General features: G+C 45.7%; 1 protein-coding gene across 1 annotated transcript in view; it reads right to left on the bottom strand.

The window, feature by feature from the left end:
- The window catches only part of LOC141076975 (transcription elongation factor A protein 3-like), a 189,790-nt gene that overhangs the window by 143,443 nt on the left and 30,704 nt on the right, over positions 1-15,643 (bottom strand). The gene's annotated exons all lie outside the window — the stretch shown is intronic.

Here is a 15,643-nt window from a genome sequence, read left to right as displayed (position 1 = left end):
CACTTATCTTTTATTATTATTATTATAGCACCATTTATTCCATGGCGCGCTACATGTGAAAAGGGGTGTACATAATAAAAAAAACAAGTATAATAATCTTGAACAAAATGAGTCATCAGTTGGTACAAGAGGAGAGAGAACCCTGTCCAGGAGGGCTCACAGTCTACAAGGGATGGTTGAGGATACAGTAGGTGAGGGTAGAACTGGTCATGCAGCGGTATGGAGGAACAATGGTTACTGTAGATAGCAGGCTTGTCAGAAAAGTTCGGTCTTCAGATTCCGTTTGAAAGTTTCCAAGGTAGGTGAGAGTCTGATATGTTGGGGTAGAGATTTCCAGAGTAGGGGGGTTGCACGGGCGATATCTTGTGATTGTGAGAAAAAGAGGTAAAAGGGGAGCAGAGAAGGAGATCTTGTGAGGATCATGCAGGTAAGTAGTGGGAGGTTGTCACAGGTTGACATCACAGGTTGTGGATGGCTTTGTATGCCATGGTTAAGGTTTTGAACTGAGTCTCTAGGCAATGATGAGCCAGTAAAGGCACTGACAGAGAGGAGAGGCTGAATAGTGGGGAAACTAGTGGATTAGTTAGACAGCAGAGTTTAAGGATGGATTAGAGGGGAGGCTACAAAGCAGGAGGTTGCAGTAGTTGAGGCGGGAGATGAACAGGGCATGCACTAGTGTTTTTTCAGATTCTTGATTAAGGAATGAGGAATCTTTTGAAATGTTTCCATCATACATCTGAAGCATGTATTCCATATGTAAACACATTTGAAAGCTTGTGTTATAGAATTGAATCTTCCCCAATTAAGCTGAGTGAAGCTGAGGTAAGTTAATACTATAGGAAAATATAAGCTCCATAAAGCATACAGCACTAGAGCTCAGAGAAGTTCACGTTACAGAACCACAAGCTGCTTATACACAGTAAGTATAGAATGATATTTACTAATCTCTATAAGACCTGTTTTTTTGACCATCACTTGTAAGTACTGTTGCTCTACTGCACCAGTGTATAATATAAGCAATATCAGGATTGCTATTATTAATAAATACTTCAATCAGTGTGACCTGCTTCAAATCACCTCAACCATTCCTTGTAGACTGTGAGCCCTCGTGGACAGGGTTCTCTCTCCTCTTGTACCAACTGGTGACTCCTTTTTTTCAAGATTATTATACTTGTTTTTTTCATTATGCACACCCCTTTTCACATGTAACGCGCCATGGAATAATTAGCATATTTCCCAGAGGAGCATTGCGGCTTTAAGTCTCCTCATCTTGACATGCTTAGCATGTCATTCTCTGCAAGGAGAAATTATACTTCTTGGATACTGCTTCAAATCAGTATCAGTTATTTCACAGGCAGTTCTTGGTGTTATTTTTGTTAGTGCTCCTGTGGATGATGATTTGATCATAATAAGTAGTTCTGTTAAGGACCTCTGCTATCATGTCGACAATATTGTGGTGTTATTTACATGCTATAATTTTAGCTAAGTGCTCAGATCATAGGCTATTAAGATAATATTTCGTTTTGCACTTTGGTAACATATATACAGTGACCTCATACGTAAGCTACAATTGAAGTTAATTATACATTTTTTAGCACTTAAATGACCATAGTTATAAAGCACTTTCCAACTAATAGCCTTTATGTATATAAGTGTACATTTTATATAGCTCATTACAAAGCCTGTGCACTTGTACAGTTTCCCTGTTAATTGCTAGCATTCAAAGATGTGACTACAGTAGATTAGCATTGATTCCCTATCCCATAAAGGTTGTAAAGTAAGAATAATCATCTTGTATACCTTAAAGAGGCTACTTAGAAGTGTTTATAATGGGTGCACATTTTGTATCAGTAGAAGCCATGTAAATACAGTACATTCAGTATAATTAGTGGTTTAGGTGATGCATAAGTTTCATTTCCCTTTGGTAGTAAAACTCTTACTAAATTTCCATTGTGCAATGCAGTCCTGAGGATCAATAACAGGACAGTTCAGATGTATTTAAACCACATGTCTTTGTGAGTTTTCTAGCAGGAAGATAATCACATGAAGTTTTGACTAAATTGTTTTTAACTCTAAATCATTGCTATCCCATCGCGAAAAGAAATGAGTTATGACTTCTCAGAATTGAAGATACATAATCCATCTTGAAACAATTTTTGCCCTAGGATAGTTTCCAGCTTTTTGTTGTTCTTTTAGTTGTATCATTCATAAATTATTTCGTTGGACCAAGTAGGTTCAGAAGTGAATGACCCATAATATATAAAAGCTGATCTTTGGACCTAAAATAGCACACTACTGTCATGGCAAAAGCCATGAAGAAAACTAGCTTGCCTGTATTAATATACTTCCAATTTTAAAATAAAACACCGTAAATCCTATAAAGAAAAATCATATACCTTCTTTTTTGAAGGTGAGAGCTCTTTAAAGAAGTTTTGGGAAGCCTATGATCAACAGAGAGCATGATCTTAGTATTAGGCTATGTGCGAACGTTGCGTATTTGGTACGTTTTTTTACGCGCATAAATGGTCCAAAACGCAATAGTATACTTATGCAAGGTAATTCAATGACAATCCTGAAGTGTTGTACACATGATCAGTAAATTTCAGTCCGTATTGGCAGCATTTTATTTTCTGTAGCATGTCAATTCTTTGTGCTTTTTGCCTGCGTTTTTGACCCATTGAATGGACAGGAAAAAAACGCATGCAAAAATGCACCAAAAACACATCAAAAACGCATAAAAAATGCTCATATTTTCCACTGCGTTTTTCTGCCAAGAGATGCAGAAATCTTGCAGAAATTTCTGCAAGCAAATACGCAATGTGCGCACATAGCCTTAGAAAGAGTCTAAAAACTCTAAACAAAACAAATAAAACAATATCATAGAATCATAGAATGTTAGCGTTGGAAGGGACCTCCAGGGTCATCGTGTCCAACTCCCTGCTCAATGCAAGATTCACTAAACCATGTAAGATGTCTGTCCAGCCTCTGGTTGAAGGCTTCCATTGAAGGAGAACTCACCACCTCTCATGGCAACCTGCTCCACTCATTGATCACCCTCGCTCTAAAAAAAATCTCATACCTAATCTGTATTTTCTCCCTGTCAGTTTAATTCCATTGCGCCTTATGTTTCTATATGAAAATGAGAATAAGGATGATCCATTACACTGTGATATCCCTTTAGATATTTGTAGACAGCTATTAAGTCTCCGCTTAGCCTTCTTTTGTGCAAGCTGAACATTGCGCTCACCATCCTGATAGCTCTTCTCTAAATTTGCTCCATTTTTTTAATATCTTTTTTAAAATGTGATGCACAGAACTGAACACAATATTCCAGATGAGGCCTGACCAAGGAGGAGTAGACGGGGATATTACAATGGGTACGGAAAGTATTCAGACCCCTTTAAATTTTTCACTTTTTGTTTCATTGGAGCTATTTGGTAAATTCAAAAAAGTTCATTTTTTTCTCATTATTGTACACTTTCTACCCCATCTTGACTGACATAAACAAGAAATGTATATATTTTTGCAAATGTATTAAAAAAGAAAAACTGAAATGTCACATTGTCATAAGTATTCAGACCCTTTGCTCAGAACTCATATTTAAGTAACATGCTCTACATTTCCTTGTGATCCTCCTTGAGATGGTTCTACTCCTTCAAGGGAGTCCAGCTGTGTTTAAGTAAACTGATAGAACTTGATTTGTAAAGTCACACACTTGTCTATATAAGACCTCACTGCCCACAGTGCATGTCAGACCAAATGAGAATCATGAGCTCTAAGGAATTGGCCAAGGAGCTCAGAGACAGAATTGTGGCAAGGCACACATCTGGTCAAGGTTACAAAAGAATTTCTGCAGAACTCAACATTCCTAAGGACACAGTGGCCTCCATAATCCTTAAATGGAAGAAGTTTGGGACCATCAGAAGTCTTCCTTGACCTGGCCGTCCAGCCATACTGAGGAATCATGGGAGAAGAGCCTTGGTGAGAGATGTAAAGAAGAACCCCAAGATCACTGTGACTGAGCTCCAGAGATGCTCTAGGGAGATGGGAAAAAGTTCTACAAAGTCAACTATCACTGCAGCCCTCCACCAGTTGGGCCTTTATGGCAGAGTGGCCCGACGGAAGCCTCTCCTCAGTGCAAGACATATGAAAGCCAGCATAGAGTTTGCTAAAAACATAAGAAGGACTCCCAGACTATAAAAAATAAGATTCTCTGGTATGATGAGACAAAGATAGAACTTTTTGGTGATAATTCTAAGTGGTATGTGGGGAGAAAAGCAGGCACTGCTCATCAACTGCCCAATACAATCCCAACAGTGAAACATGGTGGTGGCAGCATCATACTATGGGAATGTTTTTCAGCTGCAGTGACAGGACGACTGGTTGCAATTGAAGGAAACATGAATGAAGTACAGAGATATCCTGGATGAAAATCTCTTCCAAAGTGCTCTGGACCTCAGACTTGACCGAAGGTTCACCTTCCAACAAGACAATGACCTTAAGCACACAGCTAAAATAACAAAGGAGTGGCTTCAGAACAATTCTGTGACCATTTTTGACTGGTCCAGACAGAGCCCTGACCTAAACCCAATTGAGCATCTCTGGAGAGACCTGAAAATGGCTGTCCATCATCGTTCACCATCCAATTTGATGGAACTGGAAAGGATTTGGAAGGAAGAATGGCAGAGTGTCACGTGCCCGTCCTGAGTGACAGGGCAGGCCGGTAACTAATACAACAGGACGCGGCACGTGTAATTGTCCTATGTGACGTGGCCCGCAGGCCGGTAACTAGTACAATAAGACAAGGGAATAGGGAAAACCTGGGTAACAATAACAATGGTGGCCCTGCGATAGGGAACGGGGACGTGGAGACCTCCTGCACTCCCCTGAGTCAGTGTCTCTACACTCCTAACATTCCCTAGGCCGGTTCCGCACCAGGCACCAATCAGAAACCTAAAAACCCTGACTCACCCTGCACCTAAACCCTCACTAGGGAATTGGTCGATGCGGAAACTAATCCCACCACTGCACTAAACACACATAAGGAAAAGTGGTAAAACAGGGGAACACCACTTAGCTTTGCTCTGTTGCTCACGCTCCCAGCAACAGAGCCCACCACCTGCGTGCATCTTTTCCTCCAAAAGAGTCCAGCAACTGAGTGCAGCTCTACACCATAGCTGCCACTCCCCCAAGGTTTGCAAGAAATCTTCACTGGCACCAATAGCTGCCACTCCACCATGCTTTACATGAGCTCCTCGCTGACACCATAGCTGCCACTCCAGGACTCTGACTGAGTTGTCCTGGACTCTTCTCAGCACCATAGTGCAGCCTTGGAGAAAACAGAGTCCACCACCTGCGTGCAACTGTCCAGAAACAGAGTCCAGCAAATGAGTCCAGCTTTTCTGCCAAAGAGTCCAAAATTTTGAGTCCAGCTTTCAGCAACCGAGTCCAGCATCCTGAGTGCAGCTCTACACCATAGCTGCCACTCCACCAAGCAATGCCAGCCCTCTTTGCAGACACCATAGCTGACACTCCACCAATCCATGCCAGCCCTCCTTGCAGACAACATAGCTGCTACTCCAGCACTCTGACTGGGCTGCCCGTGACTCTCCTTCAGCTCTATTTTTTACCCAGGCTTGCTTGCAAATGAGGAACTATCACCAACAGTGATTGACACACCTGATACTCTTTTATAGAGCAATCACACCTGTTACATAATCACGTGCACAAACTAAGGTAACCAGAGTGCAATGACCCTAATGGCCACCGGGGGGGAACTACAAGTGAAACCACCACAGTGCAATGACCCTAATGGCCACCGGGGGCAAAACCACATTTGGCAGACAGCCAAAGGAAAAAAAAAAGGTTACTTTGTGCATTTAATCTGTCAGATCCAACCTGGATCATGACACAGAGGATCCCCAAATCCAGGAGAAAAAATCTTGTTGCATCATTCCCAAGAAGACTCATGGCTTTACTATCTCAAAAGGGTGCTTCTACTCAATACTGAGTAAAGGGTCTGGATACTTATGACCATGTGATATTTCAGTTTTTCTTTTTTAATACATTTGCAAAAATTTCTACATTTCTGTTTTTTTCAGTTAAGAAGAGGTGCAGAATATACATTAATGAGAAAAAAAATGAACTTTTTTGAATTTACCAAGTGGCTGCAATGAAACAAAGAGTGAAAAATTTAAAGGGGTCTGAATACTTTAAGTACCCACTGTACTTTACGTGATCTAGACTCTATGCTTCTCTTAACAGAGAACATGCACCATGTGAGATAAGGTCTCCACCTTTCAGCCCTGATATACAGCATTTTAATATGCTTTATATACTCCCACAACCTGGCCTGCAAGAAAAGAAAAAAACTTTTATTATACTCGCCTATGGGGAGGTCGGGACCCATGGGTATTGCTGATCTTGGTCTGGTGCCTCCCTTCTTGCAATCTCGTCCTCCTCCTTACTTTGTGTTGATGACACGTCCAACATCATCCACATAGTGCCTCTGCATTGCACTCCTGTGCAGGCATTCTTTCCTTTGCCTTGTCGAGGGTAGAGCAATATACTACAGTACGCTTGCCATGGGAAAGGTCAAAGAGCCCCCGATGCATGTGCACTGCAGTTGTCATGAGGGTGTCACATCCCTCTGGAAGACCTGGAGTTAGACGGTCACGTCGGGTAACAAATGGAAGATCTTCTTTAGAGATGGTGGGATTTGATTCCCATATTAAACAGATTTAGTTTTATCTTTTGTTTAAGAGTAGAGTTGAGCGAAACGGGTCGAAAAATTTCAAAAGTCGCCGACTTTTGGCAAAGTCGGGTTTCATGAAACGAAACCCGACCCTAGGATGAGGTCGGCCACGAGGTCGGCGACTTACGCGCCAAAGTCGCGTTTCAAAAGTTTGTTTTGCGCTCTTTTTCAGCCAATCAGGATCCACAGACACTGTGGGCAACGTGATGACATAGGCAGGGGTCACCACCATCTTTCAGAAGGGCATGCAAGTGATTGGCTTGCTTTGGTGGGCGTCACAGGGGTTATAAAAGGGCGTGCACGCTGACCGCCATCTTACTTCTGCCGATCTTAGCATAGGGAGAGGTTGCTGCTGCTGATTCTGTAGGGAGAGCGTTAGGCAGGAAAGAAGAAAAAAAAACTGCTTCTGCTGCTAGCGATTTTGCCTGTACAACACACCAGTCACTGTGTGTGCAGTGCAAGGGGAGGCTATATTGTGGTGGATCAGCGGTGTTGGTTGTTAGGCTGCCTTCTAAGGCTTCCTGACAGCTGCATTGCTGTTTACCCACTGCTCTGCAAACTGCTTTTTTAAAAGCAATCCCAATTTTTTTTTTTGTCCTGCTGAGGTACTGAGCGTGCATTTTTTCACACCATACAGCGGTGTACGCTCCTCACACAGTACCGTGTAACGGCTGTTATCACAGCCACAGTGAAGCTATCTGTGTGTCACTCTGTGAGAATAAGTCGAGGACATGTTCTGTTCTTACAGACCTGCACCTACTAGTTTTGTCTAGTTTTCAAACAGTTAAATATATTTGCTGTTTGATCACATTCAAAACTATAGAGAGACAGCATGTGTCAGTCCGTATACTTAAAATACACGGAGCTTGACAATTTTACGTACACCGGACAGCCGTGTACGTGCACGCTCCTCTCAGTACCGTGTAACGGCTGTTATCACGGCCACAGTGAAGCTATCTGTGTGTCACTCTGTGAGAATAAGTCGAGGACATGTTCTGTTCTTACAGACCTGCGCCTACTAGTTTTGTCTAGCTTTCAAACAGTTAAATATATTTGCTGTTTGATCACATTCAAAACTATAGAGAGACAGCATGTGTCAGTCCGTATACGTAAAAAACACGGAGCTTGACAATTTTACGTACACCGGACAGCCGTGTACGTGCACGCTCCTCTCAGTACCATGTAACGGCTGTTATCACGGCCACAGTGAAGCTATCTGTGTGTCACTCTGTGAGAATAAGTCGAGGACATGTTCCGTTCTTACAGACCTGCACCTACTAGTTTTGTCTAGCTTTCAAATAGTTAAATATATTTGCTGTTTGATCACATTCAAAACTATAGAGAGACAGCGTGTGTCAGTCCGTATACTTAAAAAACACGGAGCTTGACAATTTTACGTACACCGGACAGCCGTGTACGTGCACGCTCCTCTTAGTACCGTGTAACGGCTGTTATCACGGCCACAGTGAAGCTATCTGTGTGTCACTGTGGAAGGATAAGTGGAGGACTTGTTCCGTTCTTACAGACCTACACTCTAGGGAGATTCCTATTCTGCCCAATTCTACATACACCTTGTAGTTTGTGATACACTAGCTAATTTCTGCCTGTGACATAGCGCTCTGATATTCAGTGGGCCTCACACAATCCAAAAGTGTCCAGTGTCCACTAGTGTGTGCAGAAATTCAAAATCTCCCTTATCCTGTAGTCACTTTTTTCACACCTGTGCCATCGAGCCTGTGACATAGCGCTGTGAGATTCACTGGGCCTCACACAATCCATAAGTGTCCAGTGTCCACAAGTGTGTGCAGAAATTCAAAATCTCTGTGATCCTGTAGTCACTTTTTTCACACCTGTGCCATCGAGCCTGTGACATAGCGCTCTGATATTCAGTGGGCCTCACACAATCCAAAAGTGTCCAGTGTCCACAAGTGTGTGCAGAAATTCAAAATCTCTGTGATCCTGTAGTCACTTTTTTCACACCTGTGCCATCGAGCCTGTGACATAGCGCTCTGATATTCAGTGGGCCTCACACAATCCAAAAATGTCCAGTGTCCACTAGTGTGTGCAGAAATTCAAAATCTCCCTTATCCTCTAGTCACTTTTTTCACACCTGTGCCATCGAGCCTGTGACATAGCGCTCTGATATTCAGTGGGCCTCACACAATCCAAAAGTGTCCAGTGTCCACTAGTGTGTGCAGAAATTCAAAATCTCCCTTATCCTGTAGTCACTTTTTTCACACCTGTGCCATCGAGCCTGTGACATAGCGCTGTGATATTCAGTGGGCCTCACACAATCCATAAGTGTCCAGTGTCCACAAGTGTGTGCAGAAATTCAAAATCTCCCCTGTCCTATAGACACCTTGTACCTTGTTTTACATTACTATATAGTTTGTTGGATTTTGTCTACATTTCTACAAAAAATGAGTAAGGCTGGTGGAAGAGGCCGTGGAATTGGGCGGGGGTTGGCAGCTGGTAATGATGGTGTTGGTGGTGGATCTGATGGTAGTGGCAAGAGAAAAATAGGACCGAATGCAGGAGGTGTTGAGCCTGCGTCATCGTCTGGCTCCATAAGGCTTCGAAGGCTTAGTTTTCTAGGAGTTGGCAAACCGCTTTTAAAGCCAGAGCATCAGGAAAAAGTTTTGTCTTACATTGCTGACTCTGCCTCCAGCTCTATCGCCTCCTCTTCTGAAGTTGTAAAAAGTAAAAGCACTGAGTCGTCATTGGAGGCTCATGTTCATGAACCACACCTTTCCTTGTGTCCTTCACCCCATCCAAGATTGAAGGATGACGCAGGCCATCCTACTGATTACTCCATGGAGCTGTTTTCACATACCATGCCTGGATTATCAAGTGAAATGGTGAATTACCCAGGCCAAGATGAATCTGACATGGAGTGCACTGATGCACAGCCTCTGATAGATGATTCTGCTGGTACATTCACTCAGAGCACTACATTGTCCTCGCAGTGTACAGAGCCAGATTCTGACCCTGATGAGACTCAGGTGCCCCTTCCCGCACACTATACCACCATACACGGTGACACCAAGGAAGGTGCACATGACATTGAAGAGGAGGTGATGGATGACCCAGTTGTTGACCCAGATTGGCATCCATTGGGGGAAGAGGGTGCTGCTTCCAATAGCTCAGATGAGGAGCATCCACAGCAGACATCGACATCGCAACAGCTGTTATCTGGCAGGCCCGGAGCACTCCAAAGACAGGTTCCAAAAATCAAAAGAGTTGCTGGACAGCTTGTCCAGAGGGTCAAAATATCACAGCGTGCTAGGCCGCAAAATGTCTGCCAAAGTAGGAAGAGTGCAGTGTGGCACTTTTTTGAACAAAATCCTCATGATCAGGCCAAGGTTATCTGTAAGAAGTGCGCAAAGACCTTTAGCCGAGGGAAAAATCTGAAAAATTTGAATACCAGTTGCATGCTTAGACATTTAACCACCATGCACTTGCAAGCGTGGACACAACACCAAACCTCAAGTGCCACATGTGCAACTGATCACAAAGAAGGTAGTCAGCAATGCTATATTGTTTCCCCCACTGTAAGCCCACCGGTTAGCACAGCAGCAAATGTTGAGGTGTCGTTGCAAGGCCACAGCAGTCAGGGAATCCCACTGTTATATCAACAAAATACTGAATCTAGGCCATCAGAAAGAACACCTACTCCATCACCATCATCAACCCTCTCTCAGTCCGCCCTGTCCACCGCTACTTCCACCATATGCAGCTCTCAAGTCCAGCTCACCCTCCCAGACACTATGAGTAGGTCAAGAAAGTACTCAGTCTCTCATCCGCGTACACTGGGTTTGAACGCCCACATTGCCAAACTAATCTCGTTTGAGATGATGCCCTATCGGTTGGTGGAAAGCGCAGTGGCCTCATGGCCTATGCAGTACCACGCTATGACCTACCCAGTCGCCACTTCTTCTCTCGCAAAGCCATCCCAGCCCTCCACCATCATGTAAAAGACCGCATTGTCCATGCACTCAAGCAGTCAGTGAGTGGAAAGGTGCACCTCACAACTGATGCATGGTCCAGTCGGCATGGCCAGGGCCGTTACGTGTCCATCACTGCGCACTGGGTTAATGTGGTGGATGCAGGGTCCACAGGGGACAGCGGTGGTGGGACAGTGCTGCCTAGCCCACGGTATAGGAAACAGTTGGCTGTAGGCGTTCGACCCTCCTCCTCCAGAAGCGAAAGCTCGTCCACAGAGCGCAGTCGCATGAGCACTCCATCTGCAGCTGCCACTGTTGCACACGAGGTGTCCCCCTATCGAGCAGCTAGTGGAAAGAGTCAGCAGGCTGTGTTGCAGATGATGTGTTTGGGCGACAGACACACCGCCGAGGTGCTGGCTGAGTACTTGAAGCGACAAACTGAGTCATGGCTGGGCAGTGTACATCTTGAGGCAGGCAAGGTAGTTAGTGATAACGGCCGTAATTTTGTGGCAGCCATAGCCCATTCAAAACTCAGCCACATACCTTGCTTGGCTCACACCTTGAACCTGGTGGTGCAGTGCTTCCTCAAAAATTATCCGGAGTTAACAGCCCTGCTCCAGAAGGTGCGAAGACTGTGCGCGCACATCCGCCGGTCGCCTGTACACTCCGTTCGTATGCAGAAGCTGCAGCGATTGCTCCACCTTCCCAACCACCGCCTCATTATCGACATTGCAACAAGGTGGAACTCCACCCTGCACATGGTGGAGCGGCTGTGCGAGCAGAGGCAGGCCATAATGCATTTGTGGGAGGATACACGGCCAGGCACTTTGAGAGCAGACATGGAGTTGACAGGTGTGCAGTGGTCGAAGCTGAAACACCTCTGTAAAGTCCTTCAGTGTTTTGAGGAATGCACACGGCTGGTAAGCGCAGACGACGCCATCCTAAGCATGAGCATCCCACTTATGCGTCTGCTCATGCAAACTTTGACGCACCTTAAGGAGCAGGTGTCTGCAGCCAATGTTGAAGAGGAGGAAGAGGAGGAGGGAATCCTTGATGACATTCAGCCATTGTCTGTTCAGAGACCTCTCCTGGACGAGGTGGAGGAAAAAGAGGAGGAGGAGGATGATGATGGGGATGATTACTTAGGGGAGGAGGATGCATCTCGTGGGGCAAGTGAAAATGTTGGCGTGGCAAGGTCTGGTACAGGGTTTGTGCGTGACTGGAGGGATGTGGATTTGCCAGAAAGTGCTCCTCCAACCAGCACTCGCAGTGCATCATTGACACCGGGAACATTGGCCCACATGTCAGATTATGCCTTGCAGATCCTAAAAAGGGACCCCCGCATTGCCAAAATGTTGAACGATGACGACTACTGGTTGGCCAGCATCCTGGATCCACGCTATAAAGGCAAATTACAAAACATCATGCCACAGGAGAACCTTGACCTAATATTGGCTAATAAACAAGCAACTCTGGTAAATCGGTTGCTTGAGGCATTCCCAGCACACAGCAGCGGTGATGGTTCTCACACGAGCCGTACGGGCCGGGGGCAGCTTGGCAGAGGTGTTCATGGTGCACACAGCAGAAGTGGTGTTGGAGACAGGGGTTTCATGACAATGTTGTGGACTGATTTTTCAAGTACCGCTCACACAACTGGTAATACTGCATCGATGGAAAGTGACAGGAGACAGCAGTTGTCAACTATGGTTACAAACTACTTTTCCTCCCATATCGATGTTCTCCCACACAGGTCATTCCCCTTTGACTATTGGGCCGCTAAACTGGACACCTGGCCTGAATTGGCACAATATGCCTTACAGGAGCTCGCTTGCCCAGCTGCAAGTGTGCTATCGGAAAGAGTCTTCAGTGCAGCTGGATCAATCCTGACAGAAAAAAGGACCCGTCTGTCAACCCAAAATGTGGATGATCTAACCTTCATTAAAATGAACCATGCATGGGTTTCCAAGGATTTTGTCCCACCTTCCCCTGATGACACATAGGGTGACAGAAAAATGCTTGCTTTGGTCCACCTCTTCCTGGGACTTGACCTATTTCGCCTTTTGCCTCAGCTGAATGTCCAACATCAACATATGCCACTTTCTAAAACTCCCTAACTGTGCTGCCTCCCCCCCATAGCCGGGGTCACCACCTAGCGCACGACACCGTGCGAGTGCCGTTGCCCTGGACAGGTGGGTAGGCCGACTCTTGGGTGCGGGCACTGGCACAGGGTCCCTCATAGTGCAATCAAGTGTCTCTGACGGTGGTGGTGCACACCCGCCGTCAGACACACCGCCGTACTATGAGGGGCCCAGTGCCAGTACCGACGCCCACGAGTGGGCCCCCCTTGCTTGGTCAGGGCCCCAGCATTTGCAATCTTTACCTCTCCCTGCTCCTCCGCTGTGTAGTCTGGGCCGTCAAATCCATACTGTGCCTGACACCGTCTGAGCCTGCCTCCTGATGTATAGACATATATTTTGAATGTGTACGCTATCCATACATGTTATCCGGGGATACGGTACCCTTTCTCACCTTTGTGCAATCACGTGCAATCCATACTGGGCCTAACACCATCTGAGCCTGCCTCCTGATGTATAGACATATATTTTGAATGTGTACGCTATCCATACATGTTATCCGGGGATACGGTACCCTTTCTCACCTTTGTGCAATCACGTGTAATCCATAATGGGCGTGAGAACAGCTGGCAAGCTGTTAAGCAAGCTACAGCACCTGTGGTTTGCACACGTAAGTTTTTCATTTTTTCAGGAATGACGGTTAGGCCTAATTCCGGAACTGTGGTTGACCTGCACTTACTGGGAAATCATCGTTCGCGGGTAATAATTGTAATCAGTGATCCCCATCACTAACGTTGTTCAGCGGGTTATCTGCACCTGTAAGTGACAAACGCTGGCCTTTTCAGTGTAGCGCACATGCAGCCACGGACATGTAAGGGCATGACACACCAGTTATTGGCCAATCTCATGTGCCAGAGCCTCACGTGTCCCTCTAGTAAGCCGGACTCGGACCGCGGGGCATGACGGAGTCTAGTTCATTAACGGAATTAAGCTTGCAATGTGTGCATCTTTTCTGTAGCTGGCATGGTTGAGGTTTCCCAGGTGGAGTCGAATTTAACCGTAGGCTCCACTCCTGGTGGTGCCCTTCTGGACATTCCTTTAAGGTTCAGCTTTGCAACCATACTGCCCACGTAAAACAAACACTTTGCCTTCATGAACGCTGTTTTGAATGTGTACGCTATCCATACATGTTATCCGGGGATACGGTACCCTTTCTCACCTTTGTGCAATCACGTGCAATCCATACTGGGCCTAACACCGTCTGAGCCTGCCTCCTGATGTATAGACATATATTTTGAATGTGTACGCTATCCATACATGTTATCCGGGGATACGGGACCCTTTCTCACCTTTGTGCAATCACGTGCAATCCATACTGGGCCTAACACCGTCTGAGCCTGCCTCCTGATGTATAGATATATTTTGAATGTGTACGCTATCCATACATGTTATCCGGGGATACGGTACCCTTTCTCACCTTTGTGCAATCACGTGTAATCCATAATGGGCGTGAGAACAGCTGGCAAGCTGTTAAGCAAGCTACAGCACCTGTGGTTTGCACACGTAAGTTTTTCATTTTTTCAGGAATGACGGTTAGGCCTAATTCCAGAACTGTGGTTGACCTGCACTTACTGGGAAATCATCGTTCGCGGGTAATAATTGTAATCAGTGATCCCCATCACTAACGTTGTTCAGCGGGTTATCTGCACCTGTAAGTGACAAACGCTGGCCTTTTCAGTGTAGCGCACATGCAGCCACGGACATGTAAGGGCATGACACACCAGTTATTGGCCAATCTCATGTGCCAGAGCCTCACGTGTCCCTCTAGTAAGCCGGACTCGGACCGCGGGGCATGACGGAGTCTAGTTCATTAACGGAATTAAGCTTGCAATGTGTGCATCTTTTCTGTAGCTGGCATGGTTGAGGTTTCCCAGGTGGAGTCGAATTTAACCGTAGGCTCCACTCCTGGTGGTGCCCTTCTGGACATTCCTTTAAGGTTCAGCTTTGCAACCATACTGCCCACGTAAAACAAACACTTTGCCTTCATGAACGCTGTTTGGAGGGTCATGACTCGTGGGAATAATGCCGCCCAATCAGTTAACCTGCTAGAGAGATCCTTCGTTGCTCCCAAGCATGACATCACACTCCCTAGGAGGAAGGTAATGCCACTGTGGCGACCATACTCCTGGGGGCGACACAAGTGCACTGATGCCCAGCCACTGCTCGATGAATCTGCTGGTACATTGACCCAGACCACTACATTCCCCTCGCACGCTACACGGCCTGAATCTGACCCTGATGAAACTCAGGTTACCCTTCCCATATACAGTTCCATCTTACACGGTGACAAAGAGGAAGCTGCAGATGAAAGTGCAGGTTCGGCCCACCCGCCATCAGACACACCACCGTTCTATCAGGGGCCCTGTGCCAGCGTCGCCAACGAGTGGGCCCCCCCTGCTTGCTCAGGATCACAGCACTTGCAAGGTTGAAATACTGTGCAGTGAGATGGAAGATGGGGACGACGAGGAGTCCAGACTAGTACAGGGATTCCCTAGCGAGGAGACTTATTTGATTGTTTTCAATGTTGGGACAGCAATTTTTGGGGAGCACTATACTCTGGAGAATGATATATGGGGCCCACCATACACTGGAACATTCCAAAGGTGGACATCAGATACTGGAGCAGCATTTACAGGGCCCATTATACACTAGAGCATTAGAAATGGGGCCCATTATGTTTGGAGCATTATTTGGGCCCATAAGACAGTGGAGCTTCATCCATGGGGACCAACATATACTGTAGCAGTATGTGGAGCTCATCATATACTGTTTCAAACATTATATGGGACCAATGATTCTGTATGGAGAAA

This window comes from Dendrobates tinctorius, unplaced genomic scaffold (genome assembly GCF_039654945.1).
Source record: "Dendrobates tinctorius isolate UK_male_01 unplaced genomic scaffold, ASM3965494v1 ptg000015l, whole genome shotgun sequence".
Taxonomy (NCBI): Eukaryota; Metazoa; Chordata; class Amphibia; order Anura; family Dendrobatidae; genus Dendrobates; species Dendrobates tinctorius.
Note: the sequence above shows the minus strand (reverse complement) of the source record. Positions and strands in the feature narration are given on the sequence as shown.